Here is an 11,196-nt window from a genome sequence, read left to right as displayed (position 1 = left end):
TTTGAGACTGGGTGTGGTAGTGGGGAAGCGGGCAGGTGGGGAGAATTTCTAAAATGGCCCCCCAGAGAGGTCCTGCCCTAAACCCCAGAACGTATGAGTGCTGGGGTATCCCCTGCTGTGAGCATGTTATTTGGAACCCTGACTGTCCTGGATTATCCAGGCTGGAAAGCAGAGCACTTCTTTGGCTGGTGGCAGCGGGACAGCCAGAGCTTAGAAACCGGCTGTGAAGATGGGAGCCCTGGGCAAGGACCGAAGAGGAGCTGCAAGGAGCTGGAGGGACCCCGGCGAGGAGGAAGGGGGAACCCACTCCAGCGGGTTCCCATAAGGCACTGAATCCTGCCAACAACAGGAACGAGCTTGGAAGAGGAGCCTGAGTGCCAGGTGAGATCACAGCAGGTGGAAACTTTGACTTCACCTCCTTGTAAAGGGCTGAGCAGAGCACCCAGTCGGGTGCCATCCTGGATTTCTGATCTGTGACAGGAGAAATGGATGTGGTTTTTTTTTGTTTTTTGGGTTTTTTTTAAAGATTTTATTTATTTATTTGACAAAGAGAGAGCACAAGTAGGCAGAGTGGCAGGCAGAGTGGCAGGCAGAGGGAGAGGGAGAAGCAGGCTGAGCTGAGGAGGGAACCCAACACAGGGCTCAATCCCAGGACCCTGGGATCATGACCTGAGTCGAAGGCAGACATTCAACCGACTGAGCCATCCAGGCACCCCTGCATGGTTCAAAATTATACAAAAAAGTTATACAGTGAAAATTGTCCCTTCCATGCTTGTTTCAGTTTCCTGTTTTTCTAACCAGAAGCAGCCCGTGAGAGGCAGTTCCTACTCTTCCATAGACAGTCTCCATCTATCTATCTACCTACCTACCTTCCTACCCACCTGCTTATCCCCAGATACTGTTTTTTTCCTCCTTTTTACAGAAGTGGTCCAGACCGTGCACGACATTTTTGCATCTTGTTTTTTTCAATAGGAGATTGTTCCTATGAAATTGCTAGTGTTTTTGTTAGGATAGCAGTAACAAGTTAATCAAATGTCGATGGGAGGTTTGACATCTTCATGATCTTGACTCTTCCTGTTCAGGAACATGATAGGCCTTTCCATTCGCTCACGTGTTTTGTGTGCTCAGCATTTCCTATATTCTTCATCTTTATCTTGAATATTTGTTAAGTGTATTCCTAGGTGTTTTATATCCTTTCTTCCTTTGTATCTTCTGATTCTTGTTAGCATATATAAAAGGCACCTTGCTGAATTCTCTTACTGTTTATTTAGAATAGTGTTTTGGCTAATTCTCTTTGGGTTTTCCATGTATGTAATCATATGATCTGCAAATGGTGATGAATTTACCTACCCTTTCCCTATTTCATGCCTCTAATTTCTTTCTCTTGTCCAATTACATTAGCTGTTCCTCCCGAAAAGGTTAAAGAATAAATGGAAGAAGGTATTGTTTCATACTTTAATGAAAGTGCTTCAGGAAGATGACATTTGGATTGTTTTTGTAAGTGTTTATCTTATTCTATTTTGTCAAGAATGTTTATTAAAAATGTATGTTGAAGTTTATCAAATGCCCTGTTCATATATATTGATAAGACTGCTTTTATCCCCCTTATTTTTCCTATTAATATTATCATTATAATAGTAGAGTTCCTAATATTAAACCATCCTTGGCTTTCTGGATGAAGCCTTGCTTTGTTATGATTTAAAGTCATTATTAGGGACACTTGGCTGGCTCAGTCAGTGGAGCATGTGACTCTTGATCTGGGGGTCATGAGTTCAAGCCCCACACTGGGTGTAGAGTTTATTTAAAATTTTTTTTTAAAGATTTAAAATTACTGGGATGCCTGGGTGGCTAAGTCGGTTAAGCATCTGACTTTGACTCAGGTCATGGTCTCCAGCTCCTGGGATCGAGCCCAGCTGGTCTGCTTGTCCCCCTCTCTCTCTCTGGCCCTTGTGCTCTCTCACTCTCTCTCAAATAAATAAATAAAATCTTAAAAAATATATTTAAAATTACTAACTTGCTGTTGGGTTGTATTTACTTATACTAACATCTTTCTTTTTTTTTTAAGTAAACTCCACACCCAATATGGGGCTTGAACTCATGATCCTGAGATTAAGATCTGATATGAGCTCAAGAGTTGGACGCTCAACGGACTGAGCCACCAAGGTGCCCCTACTCACTAGCATTCTTGAATCAATATTCATAACTGAACTCCGCCTATGGTTTTCTTATATTGGGCATATTGTCTGATGCCTGAGTTGACCTCCATGCAGAGGTGTGGAGGCCGCTCCAGGACCCTCTGCATCTGGAGCTTGTGAGGAAGGGCCAGACTGGAGAGATAGGTTGGTGAGTCTTTCACATATAGGCAATATCTTGTGCTGAAACATGGATAAACCTGGAAAACATCATGCTAAGTGAAAGAAGCCAGACACAAAAGGCCACATATATGATTCCATTTAAAGATTTTTTTTTTTAAGATTTTATTTATTTGACACAGAGAGAGAGACAGCGAGAGAGAGAACACAAGCAGGGGGAGTGGAAGAGGGAGAAGCAGGCTTCCTGCTGAGCAGAGAGCCCAATGTTGGGTCTCGATTCCAGGACCCTGGGATCATGACCTGAGTCGAAGGCAGACGCTTACGACTGAGCCACCCAGGCGCCCCTAAAGATTTTCTTTATGACAGAGAGAGAGAGAGAGAGAGACAGCACAAGCAGGGGAGAGGGAGAAGCAGGACCCTGGGATCGTGATCTGAGCGGAAGGCAGACACTTAACCGACTGAGCCACCCAGGCGTCTCTATGATTCCATTTCTAAAAACTGTCTAGAATATGTAAATCTAGAGAGACAGAAAGTAGATTAGTGGTTGCAGGGGCTGAGGTTGGGTGGGTGGGGATGGGAATGACTGCTAATGGGTAAGGGGTTTCTCTTTAGGTGAAGTGAATGTTCTAAACTTAGGTTGTGGTGACGAATTGCCCAACCCTGTGAATATACGAAAACCATTGAATTGTACTTTTTTTTTTTTTTTAAAGATTTTATTTATTTGACAGAGAGAGAGAGCGAGAGCAGGAACACAGCAGGGAGAGTGGGAGAGGGAGAAGCAGGCTTCCCGCTGAGCAGGGAGCCCCATGCAGGGCTTGATCCCAGGATCCTGGGGCCATTTCCTGAGCAGAAGGCAGACGCCTAAAGACTAAGCCACCCAGGCGCCCCCCAATTGTACATTTTAACGAGGTGGATTTTATGGTATGTCAATTATATCCCGAGTAGAATGTGGGGGGAGGAAAAAAGAAACTGAGAAGTGGCTAGACTGTGGAAGGAAAATTTGCTAACTGGCATGAGGAAGCTGCTCTCATCCTGGGTCAGGGCTGGAAGCCCCAGTGGGAGGCCACTTCTCACCTTTGTGGCAAAATGGAGGAATGTGGACTGGGGACGGGAGTACTTGGCAACAAGATCCATTCTAGGGTATCATTCTTCCTTGCTGGAAGTCGTTCTGACCCAGCAGCCAAAGGGAGGATCAGTTTTAGAAGGAACACTTCCCCAGGAGGAAAAGATTTGCTGGCAGGACGCGACAGGAAGATGGGTGGGCCAGGCGGGAGAGCCTAGACTAGCCCAACATAAAGAGGTGGCCAGGCCGGCCGTGGACGGGACGAGAGCGGTACAGGAGGAGGTTCTGGAAAGTCAGACGCCCTCAGAAGGCCTGGCCGAGGTCGGCGATGGGGTGTCTGGAGGACATAGTCCTGGCAATCTGTCCCACGTCTCCCTAAGCCAGTGGGGAGTACCTCTTGGGATCCCTGCGAGCACGAGAAGTCCGCCCAGGAAGGCGCACGATCTAGTCCTAGCCAGCAGGGACCTGAGCCGCGCATGCCCAGAGCACCCGGTGGGCGTGCCGGAGGTGGGCGGGGCGAGCGGGGGGCGGGGCCGAGCTGTGAGTGGGGCGCGCTGCTGGGGCGGTGGGCGACCTCTGGGATGGTGGGACGCTGTTCGAAGCAGGTGGAGGATTGCACTGCCAAAGTGATCCAGAAGCCACCGAGGTGGGGCTCCGGCCATTGGAGGCGGGGATCGAGGACGCTGGGAGAAGGCGACAGGTGTGGCGTCACCTGCACGAAGTACTGAGTCTGGTGAGGGGGTGCTCAATGGGCCCGTGCTGCAGGTGGAGGTGTGAAGACTGGAAACTTGAGAAGGGGAGACTGGAAATGAGTCACCAGTTCTATGGCCGGCGCTGGAGTGTCACTCTTAGACCCATTTGAGTGCTGGCCCGATTTTCAAATGAAGAAAGGGAAAATGACTTGTTCTGAATCCCAGAGTTGGGATGCTGGGTGGGAGGCAGGATTTGAACTGGATCCCCTGATTCCAAAGCCACATCTGGCGCTCCTGTATTGGAGTTTAAGGGACAGGTGAATGGCCTAGAACAGAACTGGACAAATATTACCCCTACAGGATCAGATAGTAAATACTGTATTTTCTGCCTTGAGGGTCAGGAGGCATGCTATTATATAGGTAAGTACATAGTATAAGAAGAGATGAGGGGCACCTGGGTGGCTCAGTCGTTAAGCATCTGCCTTTGGCTCAGGTCATGGTCCCAGGGTCCTGGGATCGAGCCCCACATCCCTGCTCGGCGGGAAGCCTGCTTCTCCCTCTCCCACTCCCCCTACTTGTGTTCCCTCTCTCCCTGTGTCTCTCTCTGTCAAATAAATAAATAAAATCTTTAAAAAAAAAGAAGAGATGAAACAGGGGTGTCAGCTGGATCAGTCGGTAAAGCATGTGGCTCTTCATCTCAGGATGGTGAGTTTGAGCCCCACCTTGGGCATAAAGATTACTTTAAAAAGGAGGGAAAAAGGAAAAAAAAAAAAAAGAGAAGAGATGAGACATATCTCCATATGCTTTTTACTGACAGACTATCTTTATTTACAGACTCTAACTTTGAAATTCATGGAATTTATGTGTCATGAAATACTATTTTGTTTGTTTTTGAGAGAGAGAGACCGAAGTGTAGGAGTGGGGTAGGAGCAGAGGGAGAGAGAGAATTTTTTAAACTTTTTTAAAAAAGATTTTATTTATTTGTCAGAGAGAGAGAGAAAGCATGCACAAGCAAGGGGAGTGGGATGAGGAGCAGAGGGAGAAACAGCTTCCCCACTGAGCAAGGAGATGAAAGTGGGACTCCACAGGACCCTGGGATCATGACCTGAGCCGAAGGCAGACCCTCAGACTGAGCCACCCAGGCGCCCCAGAAAATGTTAAATTATACATGTGTTTGCATTTGTGGCATCATATTTCTGTGATGCAGCACCGCTGGAGATGTAGGCTGGGGGGACATGGGATGGGATGGCCCCTCCATTTGTGTTGAGGGAGGCGGGAGGAGGTGTGGCCTGGCTTCAAGCAGTGGAATGTTGGGCCACGTGGGGACAGTGGGTTTCATTAAGGAGAGGTGGAGGGGCAGGCTGGGGGGGGGGGGTGGTACCAGACCGAGGAGGCTTCTGTAGGACTCTGTTTGAGATGGGGGGATGCTTCAGGGACCAGGAGGAAGGAGCTGTTTTGGGGGGCAGCCCAAGCTAGCTTTGCCTTGCCCTTGGCTGTGGAGGGAGTAGGGAGGTGCCAAGAAGAGGGTACCAGCCCGTGGCTTCCTGTTTCTGGGGGGAGGAAGGCAGAGTTCCTGCGTCCATGTCTGAGCTCCCTGGGCGTAGGAGGTGGAAACCTCAGCGGGCCCCTGGTCTCTTGCCTGCAGCTGCCTGGGGCTCGGAGCGGAGCCCCGGGGGTGGAGAGGACCCGACTGAAAGAAGCGCGGGTTCCAGGCCTGGTGGCACTGGACGGTTACCCGCACTCCACCTCCACGCTGAATGTCTGTGCCCTTCCCCAGCTCATATGTTGCAATCCTAACCCCCAGTGGGATGGTATTCAGAAGTGGGGCATTTGGGGGGCTGGAGCCTTCCACCCTGTGAGGATGCAGGGAGAATCAGCCATCCGTGAGCTGGGTAGCGGGCCCCCGCCAGGCACTGGGTCAGCCAGCACCTTGATCTTGGACCTCCAGCCTCCAGAGCTGTGAGAAATAAATGTCTGTTGTCGTAAGCCGCCTAATCTACCGTAGGTTTGTTGTAGCAGCTTGAACGGACTGAGGCCCTTTCCTTCTATGACCTTTGGTTTTCTTCTCTGTTAATGAGGGGCTTGGACTTACCTTTGAAATGGATCCTCTCTTGATCCCTTGCTAGCCATTGCAAGAAATGGGTGACGTGAGGTTAGAGTCAGGTGTAGCCCGGAAGCGAGGGGGCTTTCCCCCGTGGTGCGGGTGGTTTCCTCCTTGACAGAAGCAGACAGTATCTGCCCACCACCTTCCCTGCCAGGCTCGGCTTTCAAAGCCCACCCCTGGGTAGTTCTGGTCCAGCTTTCCAGCCTTCCTGCCCATCCGCCCCCCCATGCCTGGGCCAGGGTCATAACTATGTATAGACACAAAATTCTGCCCACTCACCCTCCTTAATTTTTTTAAGTTGTTTTTTTTTTTTTTTAAGATTTTATTTATTTGTTTGACAGAGAGAGGTAGAGAGAGTAGGGGGAGCAGCAGAGGGAGAGGGAGAAGCAAGCTCCCTGCTGATCAGGGAGCCCAACGCGGGGCTCAATCCCAGGACCCTGAGATCATGACCTGAGCTGAAGGCAGCCGCTTCACCGACTGAGCCACCCAGGTGCCCCACCCCCCCCTTTTTAAAGCTTTATTTATTTAAGTAATCAGTATACCCAACGCGGGGCTCGAACTCACGACCCTGAGATCCAGTGTCTCCCGCTCCCTGCCCGAGCCAGCCAGGCTCCCTGTCCTCCTTAATGCCTCTCATTGCCCCTCCTTTCCTGGACTCCTGCCATCGCCGTCATCACTGGCTTCCTGTTTCCTGTGGATAAACGGATCCCTTCGTCAGGGCGCAGTCTAGATCCCCTCTGTCGGGTGGGGCTCCTTGCAGTCTTTGAACCCTCTGTGCCTTCGCTGGGTGGGTCTCTGCCTGCACCCACTCCTCCCCCATCTCTGCCCGGAGAACCCCCCCATCCAGTGCTCATGGTGCAGCCGGGCATCTGTCCTTCTCACCCACCTAACTGACTTGGCTCGGCATCCCTCCCACATGTCTTGTCCCCCTGTGCCAGGGCGGGGGATGGCCTCTGATGGTGGAGGCCAGCAGGTTACCCAAGACAGGGGCCTGGTGACCTCCTCCGAAAATCGAGTGGAGGACAGCTTGCCTCTTACGTCTCCCTTCGTCATCATCGACACTTTGGTTGTCGGAAGCCTGTCGTGAAGCAGGGGCCCCAGGGTGTCCTTGCCTTCCTCGTGCAAGTAGCTAAGCTCGTTTCTCAGTGGCCCTTGTGAGGCAGCCCGACAGCTCCAGGCGCACGGTGTGAGTAGAAGCCAGGCCTGCTCCTCCCAGGCCTGGGCCCCCAAGACGCACACGATCCTTCCTGCTTGCTTCCTTCTGCCGGCTGCAGGCGCCTGATAAGGCGCGAGGGGGGCTGGCGCCCCAAGATGAAGGGGACTGTGCCCTTAAATGTCGCATGGAGGAGAGCCACTTCTCTGCGCATGACGGAGGAAGAGAGGCAGGTTGTTGGGGCCCAGATGGCAGATCGGGTGGGGGAGGCGAGGGAAAGAGGGCCGCCGAGGCTGAGCCACCCCTGCTCTGGGCCTGCGCACGGAGCTAATAGCAGATGTGTTCTCTGTAGACAAGGACACCATGGAGGGGCCGGGCTGGGGGGGCGGGGGTGTCCCGTCTGGGACATGCTGAGATGGAGGGGCTTGGTGACACGTCAGGAGGACTGATCAGGGTGGTTATCCTTGAGGGGTTAGAGCTCAGGAAACAGGTCCGTCCTGAGGGCCGTGGGCATGCTGATGGCGCGGGGTTGAGGGGAAGCCCAGGCGTTAATAGGTGAGCGAACGGGAGACATTCTTGCAGAACCAGAAACCGAGGCTCCAAGGGACAGCGCGACCCCATAAAGAAAGGAGCCTCCTGGGCTGGTCTTTGGCGAGACCTCTGAGAAGCAGCAGTGCCCTTCCCAGTTTTGTCGGCCGTCGCCGGCCTGGTCTGCAGCAGTGGGGTCCTCGGTCTGTCTGCCTTCCAATGCCTGGTGCCCAGAATGCTTTGTAACAGTGAGGTGGGGGGGAGGTCCAGACCCGGGGCGGGGGGAGCGGCAGCTGGGAATCTGGTTTCTGAGCTTTGCTGGGGATCGGGACGTGAAGGCCGGGCATTCCCTGTAGGCAGCCCCGGGGAGCTCCCGAGGACACTGGGAGGGTCAGGTCTGTCCATGAGCCACGTGTTCCATTCCTGATTCCAGAAGGGTGGCCCAGGCATTTCTGATTGGTCTCTGGTGGGCCCGGGGCGGCTGTTGTAAGAATGTGCCCGTGGGGAGGGGGCTGCTGCCGGCTAGCGGAGCTCGGTCAGCTCGTCCAGGTCTGTTTGGAGGATCTGACTTGAGAGGGTTGCAAGGGAACTCAGCAGGTGAAGGAGTCTTCCCTTAGATCTGTTGCTATTGTTGTTGGTAATCCGAGTTGCTCTCCTTTCCACCCCCTGCCTGCCAGGCCCTGTGCTAGACCCCGTGCAGATCTTTCCTCCGGTTCCTGCTGGGGTGCTGCCATCCCTGTTTTTTTTTTTTAAAGATTTTATTTAGTTATTTGACAGAGACACAGCGAGAGAGGGAACACAAGCAGGGGGAGTGGGAGAGAGAGAAGCAGACTCCCTGCTGAGCAGGGAGACCGATGTGGGGCTTGATCCCAGGACCCTGGGATCATGACCCGAGCTGAAAGCAGACACTTAACGACTGAGCCACCCAGGCAGCCCTGCCATCCCTGTTTTAAAAGATGAAGAAGCCCTTTAAAAGATGAAGAAGATGCCTTCAGCTCAGGTCATGATCCCAAGGTCCTGAGATCGAGCCCCACGTTGGGCTCCTTGCTCAGCAGGGAGTCTGCTTCTCCCTCTCTCTCTGCTGCTCCCCCTGCTTGTGCTGTCAAATAAATAAAATCTTAAAAAGAAAAAGAAGAAGTTTGTTGTTTAAGCCACCCAGAGCTGATTTAGACACCTGGCTTGTAGACCCGTCCCTCCAACCTCGGCCCCTGTCATCATGGTGTTTTCCTTCTGTCTCTGTCCCTGTGTGTCTTCTCTTCTCAGAAGGCACCAGTCAAGTTGGAGTAAGGGCCCACACTACTCCCGGGGGACCTCATCTTAACTCGGCTGCATCTGCAGAGACCCTGTTTCCAAATCAGGTCACATGCACTGTCGACCGTATCTTTTGGGGGGCATACAATTCAACCTGCACCAGATACGTAGAGCAGGCAGGCGAGGTTTGGGGAAGAGTATTCTGGGGAGAGAAAACAGCCAGTGGAGAGGCTCTTCCAGAGGCAGAAGGACGCAGGTGGGTTTCCGGATATAAATTCAGCGCAGCTGGAGTGGAGAGTGGCCATGAGATGCTGCCGGGGTGGCTCCTGCTGGACCCCACACATTGTGTGGAATGCTCAGGGCTGCCTAGGCTGCCATTAGAGATAAACCCCGAAATCTCAGTGGCTTGACATAGTTACAGCATCGTTTCTCGCTCAGGGCAAGTCTGGCCTATGTTGGGCATTTGTTGGCGGTGACATAGCTCCGCTGTGCAGAACACGTGGTCTCCAGGGCAAGAGAGGTCTGGGGAGGCCCCTGGGCTCACGTGCCCAGCCCTGGAAGCGACCCTGCCACTCACACCCCACCCTGCAAGGGAGGCTGGTGGGGAGCATGGGCTTTCGTGAGCCCCCACTCTCTCCCTCTCTCACCCGAATTCAGGGCTAGGACTTCATCCTCAGAGTGCTGGGAAGCCCAGCCAGGGTCTCCATGAGGCCTGAAGATGCCACTTGTGTGTTAGAAAGCTTCCTCCAGCTGGAGCCAGACTCAGCCCTGGCACAGGGGGGCTGGAGCCCGGGGAGCTGAGGAGTGTGGCCTGGCCCACAGTCACAATGCTCTGGCAGCTCACTCTTGCGACTTCCAGCTTGCAGGCTCAGCCGAGAAAAACAAACAACAAAAGAATAAAGGAGAATGCGAGGAAAATCAATTCATGTACAGCTGACCCTTGAACAACATGGGTTTGAACCGTGTGGATCCACTTACACACAGATTTTTTTTTTAAAGATTGTATTTATTTATTAGGGAGAGCGGGAGGAGAGAGAGAGCAAGAGAGCACAAGCAGGGGGAGTGGCAGAGGGAGAGGGAGAAGACTCCCCGCTGAGCTCGGAGCTCAATCCCAGGACCCCGAGACCACAACCTTGAGCCGAAGTCAGATGCTCAACTTGACTGAGCCACCTGGTGCCCCCTTTTTAGATTTTTTTTTTTGATAAATACAATACAGTATTGTGTATGTATTCTCTTCCTTATGACTTTCCTAATAATGTTTGTCTTTTCAGTAGCTCACTTTATTGTAAGAATATAGTATATACTACATATAACATACTAAATACTTGTTAATTGCCTATATTATGGGTAAGGTTTCTGGTCAACAGTAGGCTATGAGTAGTTCAGTTTTGGGGGGAGTCAAAAGTTATATGCAGATTTTTGACTCTACAGGGGGTTGGCACCCCTAACCCCTGCATTGTTCAAGGGTCAACTGAAATTTTAAAAACTTGCAAAATGCATTTTGTTCTCTCTCTTCTAGGTTGGTTATTTTTTTTAAAAGATTTTATTTATTTGAGAGAGAGAGAATGAGCAGTGGGGAGGGGCAGAGGGAGAGAGAGAGAGAAGCAGATTTCCTGTTGAGCAGGGAGTCTGATCCAGGGCTCCATCCCAGCACCCTGGAATCATAACCTGAGCCAAAGACAGACGTTAGGTGCCCCTAGGTTGGTTAATGTATGTATTCTTACACATACGCTGCCCGACAGCCTCAATCCCCAAAGCCAGGAGATTGTACTATATGGGTCTCTTAAGGGCATTTCAGGGGATAACTGGGCTCCTTGCTGATTTGAGAACCTCACACAAAGATGTCCTCTATTCAGGGTCTGTAACAGGGACCCAATAACTGGAGTGGGATCCTTGCATCAAAGGGACTTCCTGCTGCTTCCAAAGAGCCCGGTGCCCTGCCCATGTCAGAGACACCGTTAGGGGCAAGTAAAAGCATTCTGTGCTGAGACTGACCCCCTCTTGTCTGCAATTCTTTAGAGTTTACAAATTTTCTTTCTTTTTTTTCTTCCTTCCTTCCTTCCTTCCTTCCTTCCTTCCTTCCTTCCTTCCTT

Source organism: Mirounga leonina, unplaced genomic scaffold (genome assembly GCF_011800145.1).
Source record: "Mirounga leonina isolate KUSES-001 unplaced genomic scaffold, KU_Mleo_1.0 Mir_168, whole genome shotgun sequence".
NCBI classification, from domain to species: domain Eukaryota; kingdom Metazoa; phylum Chordata; class Mammalia; order Carnivora; family Phocidae; genus Mirounga; species Mirounga leonina.
The sequence above is the reverse complement of the archived record's forward strand: the minus strand, read 5'-3'. Positions refer to the sequence as shown.